This window comes from Pteropus alecto, unplaced genomic scaffold (assembly GCF_000325575.1).
Source record: "Pteropus alecto unplaced genomic scaffold, ASM32557v1 scaffold3, whole genome shotgun sequence".
NCBI classification, from domain to species: Eukaryota; Metazoa; Chordata; class Mammalia; order Chiroptera; family Pteropodidae; genus Pteropus; species Pteropus alecto.
In genome coordinates this window covers 11,649,582-11,667,655 of record NW_006442484.1, presented here as the reverse complement: position 1 = coordinate 11,667,655, position 18,074 = coordinate 11,649,582, and the positions used below count along the sequence as shown (strand labels likewise).

Below are 18,074 nucleotides of genomic sequence, written 5' to 3'. Positions count from 1 at the left end.
GAGAATTCGCATTCCAACAAGTCCTTAGATAATGCTGATACTACAAGCCCAGGGACCACAGTTTGTGAATCACTGCCCTAATCCCTGGAATGCTAGTTCAGCAACCATATATTGAACACCTACAACGTATCAGGCTCACTGTTATTCAATATAACATTGGAGGTCCTAGCGAGTGCACTCAGACAAGAGAAAGATATAAAAGGCATCCAAATAGGAAATGAAGAAGTCAAACTGTCACTATTTGCGGATGACATGATTCTCTACATAGAAAACCCTAAAGACTCCACAAGAACACTATTAGAAACAATAACCAAATACAGTAAAGTTTCTGGATACAAAATCAACATTCAAAAATCCATAGCGTTCCTATACTCTAATAACTAAGTGTCAGAAAAAGAAGTGAAAAAAATAATTCCTTTTGCAATTGCAACAAAAATAAAATACCTAGAAATAAGTTTAACGAAACATGAAGGACCTGTAAAATGAAAACTACAGGACCCTATTAAAAGAAATCGAAGAAGATACAAAGAAATGGAAAGCTATTCTGTGTTCTTGGATTGGAAGAATCAACGTAGTTAAAATGACCATATTATCTAAAGCATTATGCAGATTTAATGCAATCCCCATCAAAATGCATTTTTTAAAGAAATAGATCAAGAGATCATGAGATTTGTATGGAAACACAAAAGATCCTGAATTGCCAAAGCCATCCTTAGAAAAAAGAACGAGGCTGCAGGCATCACTCTGCTCGACTTCAAATTATGCTACAAAGCGACAGTCATCAAAACAGCATGGTATTTGCAGCAAAACAGACACACGGACCAGTGGAACAGAATTGAGAGTCCAGAAGTAAACCTATATTCATGTAGGCAAATAATCTTCAACAAAAAAGCCAACAACATACAATAGAGAAAGTAAAGCCTCCTCAGTCAATGGAGCTGGGAAAACTGGAAAGCCACCTGCAAAAGAATGAAACTAGGCTGCTGTTTATCACCAAATACCAAAATGAACTCAAAATGGATTAAGGACCTGAATATAAGACTTGAAACAATAAAATGCGTAGAAGAAAACATAGGAACTAAACTCAAGGACCTTGGACTTAAAGAGGATTTTATGAATTTGACCTCAAAAGCAAGGGAAGTAATAGCTAAAATAAACTAAGGGGACTACATCACACTAAAAAGCTTCTGCTCAGCAAAAGAAATTGTCAACAATGTAAAGAAACAACCATCTGAATGGGAAAATATATTTGCCAGCAACACCTCCGATGAAGGCCTAAAATCCAAAATACAGAAAGAACTCATATGACTCAATAACAACAAAAAAACAAATGATCCAATTAAAAACTGGGCAGAGGACCTGAACAGACACTTCTCCTTAGAGGGTATTCAAATGGCCAACAAATATTTGAAATGATGCTCCATATCACTAGCTATTAGGGAAATGTATATCAAATCCACAATGAGATACCATCTCACACCTGTTAAAAATAGCTATATTCAACAGGACAAGTAATAACAAATGTTGGAGAGGATGCAGAGAAAAAGGAACCCTTATACACTGCTGGTGGGACTGCAAATTGGTACAGCCATTATGGAAAACAGTATGGAGGTTCTTCAAAAAAAGCTAAGAATTGATCTACCATATGATCCAGCAATCCCTCTACTGGATATTTACTCCAAAGACTTGAAAATCCCTATCCAAAAAGATATTTGCACACTGATGTTCACAGCAGCATTATTCACAGTGGCCAGGACATGGAAGCAACTGAAGTGTCCTATGATAGATGATTGGCTAAAGAAGCAGTGGTACCTATATACGATGGAATATTACTCAGCCAATAGAAGAGATGAAATACTGCCATTTGCGACAACATGGATGGACCTCGAAATAATCATGCTAAGCAAAATAAGCCAGACAGAAAAAGTTGAAAATCACATGATATCACTTATATGTGGGATATAACCCTAAAAGCAACAAATGGACAGGACAAACAGAGACTCATGGACATGGACTATAGTGGTTACCAGAAGATGGCGGGGGGGCGGGGCTGAGAGTGGGGAGGTAGACAGGGTAAAGGGGGTCAAATATGTGGTGACAGAAAGAATTCTAACTATGGGAGGTGAATACACCATGTAAATATATATATACTTATTGTTAAATTGTACAGTTGAAACTTATTTAGTATTTTGTTAACCAATGTCACTATAAAAAAATAAATAATTAAAAATTTTTTTAAAAGATTATGATTTGAACACTGGATATTTGATATTTTATGGAATTATTGCGAATTATTTTAGGAGTGATAATGGTTTTGTGGTTGTTCCACTTTATTCTATTGGAGCATAATAAATAATCCCAAGGTTAGTGGCTTAAAACAACAATTTAGTAAATCTTAACTGTGGGTCAGGAATTTGAGCAAGGGTAGTTGTATAATTCTTCTGTTCCATGTGGCGCTGAAACCAAAGGGCATCCAGTGCGGGGCTCATGCTGCCTGCGCTGCTGAGTCAATAGTCCAACACAAGAGTTGCGATATTTGAATAAGCTTTTTTTTTGTCAGGGCACCGTTGATCTGAGAAGGCAGTAGGTTAACACCTTCAAAACTGCCTTGACTTCTCAGTCTGGCTTAGGTTATTTAAGGGAAAATCTGAGCATTAGTCCAGGGGCTATGTTAAGATTCCAGCGGGGTCTGTCATGCTTCAGGAAGCCATTCCTCTGGCAACGTGGTCCTCCAGTGGCATTAGCAACCCAGAAACAAAGATGGGAGTCATCTAGAAAAATTGCTGGACCAGAAGGATTGTGATTGGTAAGCACGAGGACATTAATCATATGTTTTGTGGCAATTTTCTATGTTAGGGGATGTTCAAACTCTGGGTTTAGATGCTGGGGACAAGCCATTGTTAAGCTATAGGGCAAGGAAAAGTGAAGCCAGGGTTGCTGTGAGTCCTCAACAACAGAGGTCTCAACTAGGCCCTTCTTCAGTACCATCTGAAATCATTCAATGGTATTCAATTGGCAGATGGACAATTCTAGAGGGTCCAAGATGATTTTATTTTTTGTGCCTTGGAGAGGAAGAATGAAAGGGCTGGCTCGGTTCAGACTTTTGACCAGAGTACCTACGTATGGTGTCTTCAACCTATCAGTTTCAAGGTTGTCAGACTTTATATGACAGCTCAGGGCTCTCAGAGAATGTGTCTCAAGAAATTCAGATGGAAGCTTCAAGGCTTCTTAAGATCTAATGCTGGAAATGCTTTAATGATGCTTCTGTCACATTCTACTAGTCAAGCAAGTCTACGGCTGAGATTCAAGGTGAAGGGAATTAGGATCCACCTCTCAATGAAAGGAGTGGTAAAAAATATGGGGCCATTTATAATCCATCACTGTGGTTTTGTTTTTAAAAGAAGATGCCTTATCTTTTAGAGATATACACAAAAGTATTTACAGATGAACGGTATGATGTCTGGTATTGACTTCAAAATAATTGGGTTAAGGGGGGAATAAGGGTATAGATGAAACAAGATAAGCCCTAAATTTATCATTGTGGGATCTGGATGGTAGGTACCTGAGAGTTCATTGTATTTTTCTCTTTTTATAAAGGTTTAAAATTATCTATAAAAAGAAACCTACTATAAAAAAGTAAAGGTTAAGCTTTTTATTTACCCCTGAACTCTGTAATATGACAGGAAAGACCACCAGAAACATCTCTGGTATTATGTAGTTGATGTATCTTTATTAATATTAAACCCTGAGAGAGCCTAAACAAATTGCTATTGTGGATAGGAACTCAGGCATTTGGAATATGAAGGAGAAAATTTAATTTCCTAAAATTACTGATGTGCAATTTTACATAGGATATGAATTTAAAGATGTCTTATGGTTAAAATACTGCTAATAATTTCAGTGGTCTAAAAGTGCTTTTAATATCTAGTGCAACACAAACTTCTATTGGGTGTTCAATTATAAGAAACATTTACTTTTAAGTAATTATTATGGTATAATCATTCCAGGAAAACAGTCAATTATTTTTCAGTTAAAAATTAACATACTTCAATAATCACATTTTTTCTTAAGGCACAATACTATGACTATTTTTTTTTCTTTTTTTAGACCTGTCACTTACAAAGTCTCTAATCCAAGCACAACTCAAATGAATAACTAAATGAAAGCAAGAATTGCATGACATCAGAATACTAAAATGTACATAATATTTTCAGCTTACCTAAACTAAACTATATAACTATTTATTTTTATATTCACTGTTTATTATTAATTAAACAATTTGTAGCTCTAAATAATCTGATTCTTATTGATGTCTCTTTATGCATAAAAATATAGAAGCTAGGCCACTCTCATTTACATTACTGATATATAGCCAAATGTCCATAACTGCCAAGGTATTGTGCCTTATGAAGGATTCCAAATCCACACTACCTGTACAACAAGATTTGATGCCAAGAAATTATTGCTACACTACAGTGAATGTGAGTCCCAAATAGCAGGTGGAGGATTCCAGCCTTATCTGACATATATGCAGTGATTCAGAGAAAGAACAGCTTGAGGAAAAGGCAAATGACTCTGACATTGGTGCCATGTTTGCATGCACCAACTCCCAAGATTACCAAGGCTCTTCATGAAAGATTTTACTTCCCTAAATGCTCCCACATGATGCTGAAGTAAGACAACTAGAGAATGAATTAAAACTCATAGCCATGTGACCTTAGGGAAGACACTTATTCTTTCTGTGCCTTAGTTCATCCTCTATATAATAAAGGTTACAAACTCTGTCCCACCTACATAAGATTCTCGGGGCCATCAATTTATGTAATGTTCTCTAACACTACTATGAAAACCTTATAGCTCTCTATAAAAATATTACTAGAAGTAGTATTCTACATACATAAAGAAAAAGCTTTTTCTTAAAGGGAACCTAGAGCTGTTTTGTTCTGTGAATGAGGAACAAATTTTCTTCTACCCTCAAGTTTCTTCTGGCTGGTCTCATAATCAAATAGACATGAGACAGATTAGGAAGAGAATATAACCAAATTTAATACATACATATGTATGGGAACCCCACATATGTGAGAGGTACATAGACCCCACATGCAAGAGAGGTTCAAAGATAGAAAGGGGGACTGAGGTACATAAGACATCCTCAGCTAGGAATGAGGTAATACACCTTGGAGGCTTCAAATGTTCAATGTAGGATGCTAAGAGCAGCTGCTCAGTAAATAGAAGTTTGTTCTGCCCTATAGATAGGTCAAAAGAGGTTATCTCTGATAATTGCTTATTATTATGGGCAAGGCCTTTAATTTAAGTTCTTCTAGGTAGTTAAGGGAGAGACAGAAGTTTCTCTTGAGCCTGAGGCTAAAGTTGCCTTTAGCCTGAAACAATCTACATTCCACTGAGGCACATTTTGGGGTGACTCGTTCTGAAATCCTACAGTTCATGAGGCATCTTCTTCATTACCAATCTCTTTGGTATTTTCCATGATCTTTCTTTAGAAAATCAGATGCCATCACTTTTTTTAAATAGGAAAAGTTATTTTAAATTACACGAACATGGAATTGACTAGTCACCCACTTGATATCCAGTCTCTCCTTCCATTCCAATAGAACCAAATTTTATTCACAGTAGCAATGTGCCCAGTTAATAAGCTGTATTTCCTGTTCCACATTATAGGTAGTTATGATCTTGTGACTATGTCCAAGATTGTAACAGATTATTTAGAGCTTTGTAGGTAAACACCAAGACAAACAGATAAAAGAGTAGAAATCACATTTTCCTCTCATCCATCTCTTCACCCTGTGTTTGTCTGCCAGGCTTATTCTTCTGTGTAGATACCAAACTTTTTCCAAACTGCTCTCAGCTAACTGTCAAATGTGGAAAATTTTGAAGGGTTTATTCATGTTAAAGTGCTAATAACTAATATTAAGTTAATATTCAAAACTCTTTAAGGGTGGTTGAATTTAATATAATTCCCCAATTAAAAGAAGGGCTAAGAGAACTCAATCCCCATATACCATAATAAAAATCAGGATATGTCTAAAATTGATAAATGAAGAAATAGAAGTTTCTTCAAAACAAAAGAAACAGCTAAGAAATTACGAGCACAGAATGAAGAACGATGAGGTAGGGGTAGAGTCTTACTGATTTTCTTAAAGGACAGATCATTTCTATGCTATTCTAAACCTTTAAGCCTTTTGCTACTTCTCATACCATTCAACAAAAGTCATGTGTACATATTAAATTGATTTTTAAAAGATTTTTGGACAGTTATTTTTCCACAGTATATCATCAGATATTTCCAGTGCTTCTATTTTACCTTACTTATGTCTGGGCCCTACTATTTATTAATAATCTTCACAACTATCATCAGATATGTATTTATTAATTTAACGCCTGAATTTTTTATAAGGATGTGCCTGTCATTTTGCTATCCTGAACCTTCCCTCGAGGAGAGAAATCAGAAGCCCATGTATAAGAGTTTAAATACCTGCCAAGCTCCTGGTTCCTTCCGAGTATAGTCACACTAGGTGGGTCTTTGAATATATTTTGACTTGCTTCGTCATTTGGCCACAGCTGAAATAAAATAAAAATTGATTTGTTGACCAAAGGCAACTAGTTTACAGATTGAGGCAGTTCTGCCCCTAAATCAATCCAACTGAGACCATCTATTTTGGAGGGCAATTAATGGACCCAAGTACATTCTCTCCTATGAAGATAGGACTGCAAAAGAAAGACCAGTTGGAAGAAGTGAAAAGAGAGAACAGTTGAAATGGAGGCCTAGTAGAGGGAGACACATACAGAGAGAAAACCTAAATTGCAATTATGTTGGAGTCATGAGTACAGGCAATATGTTTGCTTCTGAGGTGGTCACAAGTTTACTGGACAACACAATTATTGTTGAATCCTGAATGATGTTAAGTTTTACATGTGGTCATCAACTGCCTAGAGGTCTCCTTTGTCTTGTTGACATAAGAAACGTTCGAACTTGTAGAGAATTTTTATCATAGTTTGAGCCAAACTGATGACAATTGCCAGAAAGCAAGATCTCAGACGCTTTGGAGAATAATAGTTTTCAGCTTCTTTAATTCATTTGAAATTAAGGGGGAAACTTAAGAAAGATTACATGGAGGTGGTTGAAAGTAATGCAGGGATTGTATTACAGGATAGTTGAAAAGATTATATGCTCTCTTGAGGGTGGTTTATTTCAAAGATGTGATAACCTAGATGCACAGAAACAATGGGCAGGTCTTGCTTAAGGCAAAGATAAATCTTTTACTAAAAACATTATATACCTGGGGTGCGACTATTCACCATGACCTGCCCAATTAGGAATTTATGATTAGATCACTCTGAGAGGTTACTTTCTATAGAATCCAACCCCCCACCCCCCTTTTTTTGGTCAACATATGAAACAATTGAATTTTGCAGATATAATGATGTGTGACTTCTGAGCTAGGTCATATAAGACATGTGGGTTCTATCTTGCCCCATCTTGGGCTGTTTGCTCTGGGAGAAGCCAGCCAGCCACTATGTTATGAGAACACTCAAGCAGCTCATGGAGAGATAATGAGGCCTCCTGCCAACAGCCAGCATCATATGAGTGAACCATTTTAGAACTGGATCCTCCAGCTCTTGTCAAGCCTCAGAGCCCTGTCTCATATCATGACTGCAACCTCTTAAGAAACCCTGAGCCAAAAATCACCCAGTATGTCACTTGCAAATTCTTGGCCCACAGAAACTGTGAGATAATTAATATTTATTATAATTTCAAGCCACTAGGTTTTGGGATAACTTGTTTTGCAGCAATAGATAGCTAATACAGGCTTTGACATGCCTTCCCCTGGAATACTTTATCTTGAAATTCCTATGTCTCCTACAATCCTTGAATACTGCTCTAATGTCTCCTTGTAATAAGGTCTTTTCCGACCACCTATGTAAAAATAGCACCCTCTCCCCACTATGATATCATGTTTGAACCCCTTTTCCCTGCTTTATTTTTCTTCAATGGCATTTACAACCCCCTGACATATTATATATTTGTTTGTTTACTATCTGTGTCCCAATGCTCAAAAGTAAGCTCCCTGAGAACATTTGTTTTGTTCACTGCTGTAGCTCTAAAGCCAATAATAGTGTCTTTCCCATAGTAAGCATTAAATAAATACTTGTTGAATGAAGGAAAGAAGGAAATTAAAAGTCAGAGAAGGATCATCACAGAATCAAGGGGTCAGGCTGAGGCTCTGAGACTCAACTTGTACCTTGAAGATAATAATAAGAGATAGTTATTGAAATGCTATATTACAGCTCTGGTCTAGGCAACTAAACCAAAGAGAGGAATGCACAATTACAGCTTTTAAGAGAATAAGGAGGGACTGAACAGATAGGGAAGGCTGAATTTATGAGAGAAAAGCACAAATGCCAAGCCAAGGAGACTTAAGGACTTTTTTCAAAATCACAAGGCATAAAATATTCTAAACGAATCATAAAACTAATTTCATAAATCAGAGAGTTAGGTATTAAGCCAACAGATTTCATAATGTTAGTGTTCTTGTTGCACATTTATCCTCAGTATGTAAAAAAAAATCATTGAAAATCTTTAAGCATTTAAAATATAAAAGGTTATCCCATCCCATGTAACATTTGAGATAAATCCAGATAGAAATTTGTGCTTTCAGGAATTCTGCTAAGTAGTTAAGGCACAACTTTTATAAAAGAATTTAGCCTGATACCTATCAAAGAGTAACTCTGAATTAACAACAGCAACAAAAAACAAAGATTTGAGTAGAGGTGGGTATTTTCTGGAATATATGTGGTACGGGCTACTTATGTGTATCAAGGGCCTTTTTGTTTAAAATGCCAGAAATAACATATATTTTTTAATAAATTTATTAATTTAAATTAGTTTCAAGGATATAGTACATTGGTTAGGTATCTATAATGTTCATAAAACGATCTCCCCAATTTCTCCCTCTCTCTCCTGGCCCTCCACTTAGCCATCATATTAATGCTAAATGCATTCCTTCTGCCATATTTTTTAAGGGAAAGAATCAGAGGTTGACAACCAGGGCAAGACAATGAAAAGGATTTTTGTTTTTGTTTTTGCTTTTAACAACTTGGCACATACTTTGGAGTGGAGCTTTTTTTTTTTTAATTTCATTTATCCCTTAAGATACATTAAACTATATTAGTCAGTGTATCTCACCTTATTTTCATTTATTTTTATTTTCCTTATTCTGACCGTTATCTATTTATATCTACTAAGTTTTTTAGTCCATAGTTGCTCAGCATATTTGTTGAAAATCTGAAAGCAGTGATTTGACTCTGGCTTCCATTATTATAGCATCAGCTCCATGTTTTCCAATTGGGCTAAACTCTTGTCTTTATCTGTTGTCTAACATTTTGGCAATAACCCCATTGAATATTTTCTTATCAGAACCTCCTTTGCTTTCAATGAAGCAAATATCAATGCCTAGTTGATTGTCCATTTGCTTTCAATGAAGCAAATATCAATGCCTAGTTGATTGTCCATTTTACATCTTCTATTGTTGCTCAAAAAAAATGGTGAATTATAATAAAGCATTTCATGAACAGCATGGCCTTTAATGCATATAAATTACTACTTGCCACAAAATAACTCAAAATCATGCCTTGAACTTACATAGCTCCTTCCTTTTGACACACTTAAAGATTTGAAGGAAGGTTAATCTTTCTTTTCCCTGTATACCACAGTTCAATTCAAGGATAAAAAATGGCAGTAATCAGCAAGGCAAGAGATTTGTTACGGAAAAGATCAATGTTTTATGTCTTGAAATCGTACTCCATTTTTCCTAAATCTTCCTATACAACCAGAATATGCTGAAGCTAATATCTAGGGAGAGAAGGTATGGCATTGCAACTTCTATGAAAATCTCACTGGATCTTCTAAAAGGACATTTCTGAGATTATTTAATGATCATCTTGTAAGACTGCTTAACTTTCACTTAATATGAAAGGAAAAAAAAGTGTAAAGCTATTCATACTTCTACAAGTAGACATTAAATATATTACTGTGAAGTAATGGGTTGTCTTCTAGCAGACGACGAAAGGAAACATGTCTACGAAATCTAAGGACAGCCTTTATTATCGTTCGATGAACCTATAAATTTACCTGAGTCATATTCTAAACACTACAGCAGATGAATGAATTGAATAATGTCAGATGAAAAGTTATGCTCTGTGCATGACTGAATATTTTAACTAGGCTTTTAACATCTTTTCATTATCACATAAAAATATATTGAAAAACTAACGGTATGATATTGAATGGGAAGGCGTTCCTAAGTATAATATTGGTATTTTAAAAAGTTCTATCATACATTTGAAATATGCAGGTGGAAAGCCTTTAGAGAACTTAAATTGTCCTAATTAAAATTAAAAATGTCAACTTCAATGTGTGCATGAGAATTGCTAATGACTGCAATTGGCCTTCTCTGTCAATATATAGCCATTGCAATTTTATGTTTTATTTATTATAGCAGCTAGAATTACTACAATATAGTTACCTAAGTTAAGAAGTATTCCACCCTACTAGAAGAAATGCACACACATGTGCACACGCATTATGTACAAACACAAAGAAAAATACAACACATATTTTGCTTTTCTTTTTTATATTGTTAATGAGAGTAAAATCTACAACCCTTCTGGAGTACAATTCAATGGTATATGTCAAACCCCCTAAATATGTACTTATCTCTTTGTGCTTAATTATATGCTTACCTTTGACCTATTTCTAGGAATTTATCCTGAATAAACAATCAACATCGAAGTATGCAAAAATTTGGCTTCAATGACATTCACTGTGGCATTTTTTATATTAGCAAAAAATTATAGGCAACAAAAATATCCAATACTAGTGAATGATTTAAAGAAATTTTGGTACTTTAGACAATCAAATATCCAAGATAATTAAAATAATATTTTAGAAAATTACTTTATGAAATAGGAAAGTAATAGTGATACATTGTTAAGTGGAAACAAGTGACAATATAACATATATAGTTTGGCCCCAATAATTTTTTGAATGTGTATCTATGTATCCAAAAATAAAAAAATCTCCAAAAAGACTAAATGGAAACACACTAAAATATTACCAATATTTATATCTAAAACTAAAGGTGATTTTTAAATTTTGCTTCTATTTCTGTATTTTCTAAATTTTCATCAATGAACATCAACATTTTTTGTTATATATATTGAGAGAAAGGGGGCAGTACTCCTTTTACAGAATAAGCTTCCTCCCAGATTCTGGATGCCAGGTCTCTGTTGGTGGTAGAAAAACATAACAAAGAAGTAGCTTATTAAGGAAATGAAGCGGAGGGTACACCACATAGAAACCATTCCATAGCAAATTGATTCTGAAGAGAACTGGAGAGGGCACTAAATGAATACTTAAAAATTAACTAATCCCCATAGTACTCATGCAGTAATGCTGGCCTAATATTCACATGAGTTATCCCCATCTTAACCCCTATTTTATAGCACTGCAAAACCCATGCCTATGTCCAAGAAACTATGACAAATGCATATTTTTGTTATTAATGTCCCCCTATTTCCTACTTCTTTGTCCTTTTATTCTCTATGTTTTCTCTTATTTTATAATATTAGCCACCAACAATCCAAAGTTGTCTTGACTCATTTAAAATGTGAACTCTTCTGACCCTAGCTTCTTTCAGATTGAATATGTGGTCTTGAGAAGTCCTTGCACTTCTTGGGATTTTTTTCTCTCATTCCTGGTGAAAGAACTGGGGTCTTCTACTTCAACATTTGCAGATTCTGTGGTAATGAATGACCACACAAGACTGATCTTGAAATTTACTCAAAGTCCTTCTTCCTGAGCCTGTTTCCTGAGCAAAAAAATACATAGTGTCTAGACAAGGACCACAAGAGAACATATATGTTCCTAGGAATTTTTTTCTTTTTCTTCATTTTTCTTTTTCTTTTTCTCATTTTACAGAATAAAAATGAGAGGTTAAAAATTCACCAAAGGACATGGGATCGATGCTTCAGTTTCATAAAATGTGAGAATTATAATAGCACCTATTTCATGAGTTGCAAGGACTACATGAGATAAGGTTTATAAGGAGGTTTGCACATGGCAAACACTTGAGAACCTTAGCTGCTATTTTATTGCTAGTAAGTAGATAACTAAAGCTAGTGTTCTTTTTTTCTTCTTCCTGAGATTTGAACAAAGTAATATAGTATATAAGAAACAGTGCTGAAAAGGCTGGAGCGACATCAGAAAAAATAGCAATATAATTCAAGAATAATCTCTGAGTCCATATAATGCTATATTGGAGACAATGTTTTGACCAACAGACATTCATTCACCTGGTCTTGATGGCAGTGATGTTAATGAGAACAGTCACCATGACTCTAACAGTATAGGCAGATGTTACCTACACTCACTTGTTACCTGCCTTTTTTGAAGATTTCTGAACATATTTTGAATTATAAAAAATGGTACAGAAACTCAAGATTTCTGCATGAGAATGAGAGTTCTTCCCATTCAAAATTGTATTTGCTCCTTCCTTAATATAACTCTTATCAGAAGGCACATAGATATAGCTTTCAATGTGAAACACATTCTTGCAACATAATTTTGAACAGTAGCAATGATTTGTACATGAAACCAGACTAGGCAAGCTTAAAAACTGTCTTACATTTTACACATCTTATAACTTATGTGTTTAACTGATATTTATAAAGATCCCCCAAAAAAGTCAGAAGCACAAAACTCCTTTTGGAGTGAGAAAAGAATCATATTAATTCAGGTGAAAGCGTAGAACAAAAATAATCATCATTAACCAATTCTCAAAGATACATCTGAAGCACCTAATTGTTTATATAACCTAAAGCAAATTGTATTATAAATATTTTTAATTTTCTATATGTTTTCTATATTTGTTTTGACAGCATGAAAAGAAATTCTGGCTAGGGAGAGACTTTTTCTCTTGGGCAAACCAATTTTTAGAGATCACAAAGACCCCAACTGAGACCTTATCTCATATACGCAAACTAATCAATTCAGAGTTGTAGCTCCTCTATCTAGACTGTGCACCCTAAAAGGCAATATTCCTATGCCTTAATCATTCCAGGGCCAGGCGCTAGATAACTGGGGGGACCACTCTAACAGTTTAGAGTCCACCAAAATTGTTCAGACTAGCCAGTTCTAAACTGTTTACCCCACCCTGACTTGCCTTTCTCTTGGAAACTCCAATATAGGTTGTGGCCTAAGCCTTTCTTTCGCTCCTGTCTTCTGCTTCCTGATTGCCCTGGTGGACTTCCCATGTGGCCCTGCATGACATGAGGTCTTTGCTATTTCTAGGACTTATAAATATAATGAACTATGGGGGTTTTGTTTGTTTCTTTCGTTTGTTTGTTTTCCTGAGCCTCTCTTCCGTCTCCTTTTTTGGCCACATCTGACTATTTCATAAAAGAATACAAACATCACTCCCTTCAAAAAAATAATGGGAGTCTTTGGCTCTTTCTATAGATGTCAAAATCTCTAAAATGACAGACAAGCCCTTCATCTTTTGACTTTTTTTACCGTATAACCACATTTCTTATAACATACAAACAGCTACACTCCCAGCAACTGCAAACAAATTAGAGTGTCCTAAAAACAAATGCTAATTCTTTTATGTCTTCTGTTCTCCAGACCTACACACCAGTTTGACTGGGGAAATCCCAATCCTTTCTTCTCTATTAAGTTCTCAGACACTATCCACTCTTCCTTTCCTCCACTTGCTTTTGCTTTTGTAAAGACCTATATTACAGTCTTGGTAATATTGTATTGCAATTCTATCTTTATCATATGGGAGCTAGGAATTGCATCTTTGTGTATCAGAATCTAGCATACAAGTCTTCAGTAAATGTTTGTGGAACTAAAGGATAGTCAGCACTTGAGCTATAAAAGATCTTCAGTGTATATCCCAGACAGAGATATTAGGAGCACATCTATTTGTTTACTGAGTGCCTATTATGAAGTGGTCAAAGTTCTAGGTCTTGAAACTACAGCTGTGGAAAATAAACAAAGATAATTGAAAATCTTTACTTTTATGGTACTTATGTGGGAGTGAGGGAAGATAGAAAATAAATAAATACATACATACAAAGATATATAGTTAGGAGATGAAAAAAATGGCATAGATGATAGAGGCCCAGTTCATTCCTTTGGTGACCAAATCAAAGTTATGATGGAAACAAGGAGCAGCAGCAAGGAAAAATCATCTGAGATCTAGAGGAATAAGCCATACAACAAGGAAGAAATCTAAGAAAGCACCCTGCAATGGCAGAAGGTAGGAAGGGGTGGGGACAAGGGGCTGCCAGGCCTCCAGCGTCTGAGTGGGATGGAGGCTGAGGCAGCAACAGATGTCTCTTAAAAGGGCTGCATCCATGAGTGGATTTCCATGGTAACAGACCTACTGGTTCTGAGCACGAGTGCTGATTTAGCTGTGCACAGAGGGCACCAAGGACTTACAGGGAGACTTTGTCTGAGCGAGGGCCGACCCCGAGACTCGCTCAATACAGAGGTGCCTGAGGTATCCATTGATCCCTGTTGAGCCCTCCCTGCTCCCAGTGTGCGAACAGTGCCTCCATAGCCGGGATGTCATCAAACTGGATAATAGAGGTTGCTCTGTCCAGAGGATTCCCTGAAACCCCACCTCCCCCAATTCAGTTTCTAGTGCGGACTTTTGAGGCACAGCATCTGTGGATTGCTTGCTGAATCTTAACAGGTGGCTCCAGAGGGACAGAGACTTGGGCTAAATTTGGCCTGCAGCTGAACCCCTCTCAGGAATGTGTCACTGGACACCTACTTCGTAAATCCACACTAATAAGACCAGGAGACTTAGGAGTTTTGCTTAGTACACAGAAACGAACACAGAAAGGCAGCCAAAATAAGAAGACAAAGAAGCAGAAACCATATGACAGAACAGAACAGAGATCCAGATATAATGGAGTCAACTAGACTAACAGATGCAGAGTTCAAAACACTGGTTTTAAAGATGCTCAATGAACTTTTGGGAAATGTGGATAAATTCAGAGAGAATTTCAAAAAAGAGATAAAAAAACATAAAAATGGAAATGGAAATTATGAAACGGAAGCAGTCTGAAATGAAGAACACATTATCTGAGATGAGAAGTATAGTAAATGGAATAAACAAAGAAATAAACACAGTGAATAAAGAAAAAGGTCAAATGCCCTAACTAGAGGATGGCAAAGCCAAGTATACTCAATCAAGAGATGGCAAGAGATGAGATGCCAAAACTGAAAAATAATTTAAGGAGTACATAGGACACTATTAAGAGTTCAACTATCTGTCTGATTGGCGTACCTGAAGAAAATCAAGATGTTGAACAGCTGTTTGAAGAAATAATGATGGAAAACTTCCCTAATCTGGTGAAGGAAATAGACACAAAATTCCAGGAAGCTCAGAGAATTCCACAAATCAGGGATCCAAAGAGGCCCACATCAAGGCACATCATAATTAAAATGCCAAAGGTTAAATACAAAGAAAGAATATTAAAAGCAGCAAGAGAAAAACAGATAGTTACTTATAAGAGAACACCCATAAGACTGGCAGCTGATTTCTCAAAAGAAACTATGCAAGACAGAAGGGCTTGGCAAAAAATATTCGACAGGATGAAGACCCAAGATCTATAACCAGCAAAGCTATTGTTTAGAGTTGAAGGGCAGATAAAGAGCTTCTCAGACAAAAACATGTATCAAAAACAGGAATAAAGAATGGTAACAACTACATTCCTATCAATAAGTACCTCAAATGGAAAAGAATTAAGTGCTCCAACTAAAAGATAGAGTGGATGAATGGAAAGGTAAAGAAGACCTGTACATGTTGCCTATAAGAGGCTCACTTCAGATTAAAAGACACACACAGACTAAAAGGAAAGGTATGGAAAAATATATTGCTTTGGTGGGCCCAGAAGATATTTAAGTCAGACAGAGAAAGATAAACATTATATGATTTCACTTATATGTGGAATCTAAGGAAAAAAAGGAACAAACTAATCAAAAACAGACTCACAAATATAGTGGATAATTTGGTGACGGACAAAGAGGAAGGGGTTTCAGGAGGCTGGGAAAATGGGGTGAAGGGCTAAAGAAGTACAAATTAGTAGCTGATGGGGAGCATGGCATAGGGAATGTAGTTAGCATTAATACGTTGGTTAGATGAAGGGTCAGGGGAGGGAGGGAGCAATTGGGGGGATTATTTTGTGAACTATATAGATGTCTAACTGATGTATTGTATACGTGAAACTAATTAAAATAAATACATTTAAAAAATAAGATATATAGTTAAATGATTGTATGTGCTATAGAAAAGTATAATGCAGGAAAGATAAAAATAGGGTTTTAGAGAGAGTTGCAATTTTAAATAAAATGGTTAAGTTATATTAACACAATATCAGTTAATAATACCAAAAATTAGAAAGTGAAGCAATTATTATAATAATCCTAGGTTCTTTATTATATTACAAAGAAACTTTGCAGAAAATCTATTTAGAAAAATAATTTTTGAAAAAACTTTTCATAAGAAATTAAGATACGTTCCCATGGAACAAGCTTAACAACATTAAAAAAATATTTTTGGTCACCATCATGAATCACACAGTAACTATCTGAGCCAGGAAGTTCATGACCAATAGACTACTTCGACAGAAACAAATGGTCATTGACATCCTTTATCTTGGAAAGGCAACAGTATCTAAGACAGAAAATTAGAAAAACTAGCCAAAATGTACAAGACCACACTAAATGTTACCTTTGTATTTGGATTCCAAACCTATTTCGGTGGTGGCAAGACAACTGGCTTTGGCATGATTTATGATTCCTTGGATTATGCAAATAAAAATGAATCCAAACACAGACTTGCAAGACATCTCTTGTACGAGAAGAAAAAAACCTCAAGAAAACAGTGAAAGGAACAAAAGAAAAGAAAGAATGAAAAGGGGGTTGCAAAGGCCAATGTCAGTGCTGGCAAAACAGTGAGGTAGAGATTAGACAACAGAAGGAGTAAAGATTCATCAGTGACTTTATCTGTGGTGATTGAGCAGATTTTTTATGAAAAAATAATAAACTAAGAACTTTAAAAAATTTGTTTTTAGCACTACCACAAACACTAAATAATGCTCAGGATATATTACACAATTAATAAGGAAACAATATTGGGTGATAGTAATTAAAATGGTGGGCTACTGATTTCTGAAAATTCTCTTGTAAAAAGCAAACAAAATAGACTTTAAGATAAAAATTGTTATAGAGATAAAGAACATTTTATAATAATAAAATAGTCAATAAGAAGATATAACAACTATGATCATATATACACCTGGAAACACAGCCCCAATATATATGAAGCAAAAGGGACAGAATTGAAAGGACAAATAGATAATTCAAAAATAATAGTTGGAGAGTTCAATAACCCGCTATCCATAATGGATAAAACAATGGGAAAACCAGCAAGGAAATAGAAGACCTGAACAACACTGTGAACAAACTAAACTTAACAGACATCTATAGAACAATCCACACAATAGCAGAATACACATTCTTCTTAAGTGCACAAGGAACATTCTCAAGGGTAGACCATATGTAAGCCATTAAATAAGTCCCTATAAATTTAAAAAGATTGAAACTATATAAAGTGTATTCAAAACAGTCTAATGAAATGAGGAATCAATAACAAGAAAATTTGGAAAATTCACAACTATGTGAATATTTAAAAACACTCAAATAACTAGTGAGTCAAAGAACAACTCAGAAGAGAATTTAGAAAATATGTTGACCTGAATGACAATAAAAACACAACTTGTATAAGATGTAGCAAAAGCAATGCTCAGAGGGGGAATTTATAACTAAAAATGTTTATATTAAAAAAGAAAAAAGATTTCAAATATAAAGCCTATACTTCCACCTTAAGAAACTGGATGGGGAAGGAGGAGTCAAAATAAAGCCAAAGCAAGCAGAAGTTAGGCAATAATAAAGATTACAGGAGGAAAAAAAATGAAAT

The 18,074-nt window shown here is 35.3% G+C and overlaps 1 pseudogene; it reads left to right on the top strand.

Moving 5' to 3' along the window:
• Positions 1-16,663: 16,663 nt before the first annotated feature.
• Positions 16,664-17,058, top strand: LOC102883509 (annotated as a pseudogene).
• Positions 17,059-18,074: the final 1,016 nt, after the last annotated feature.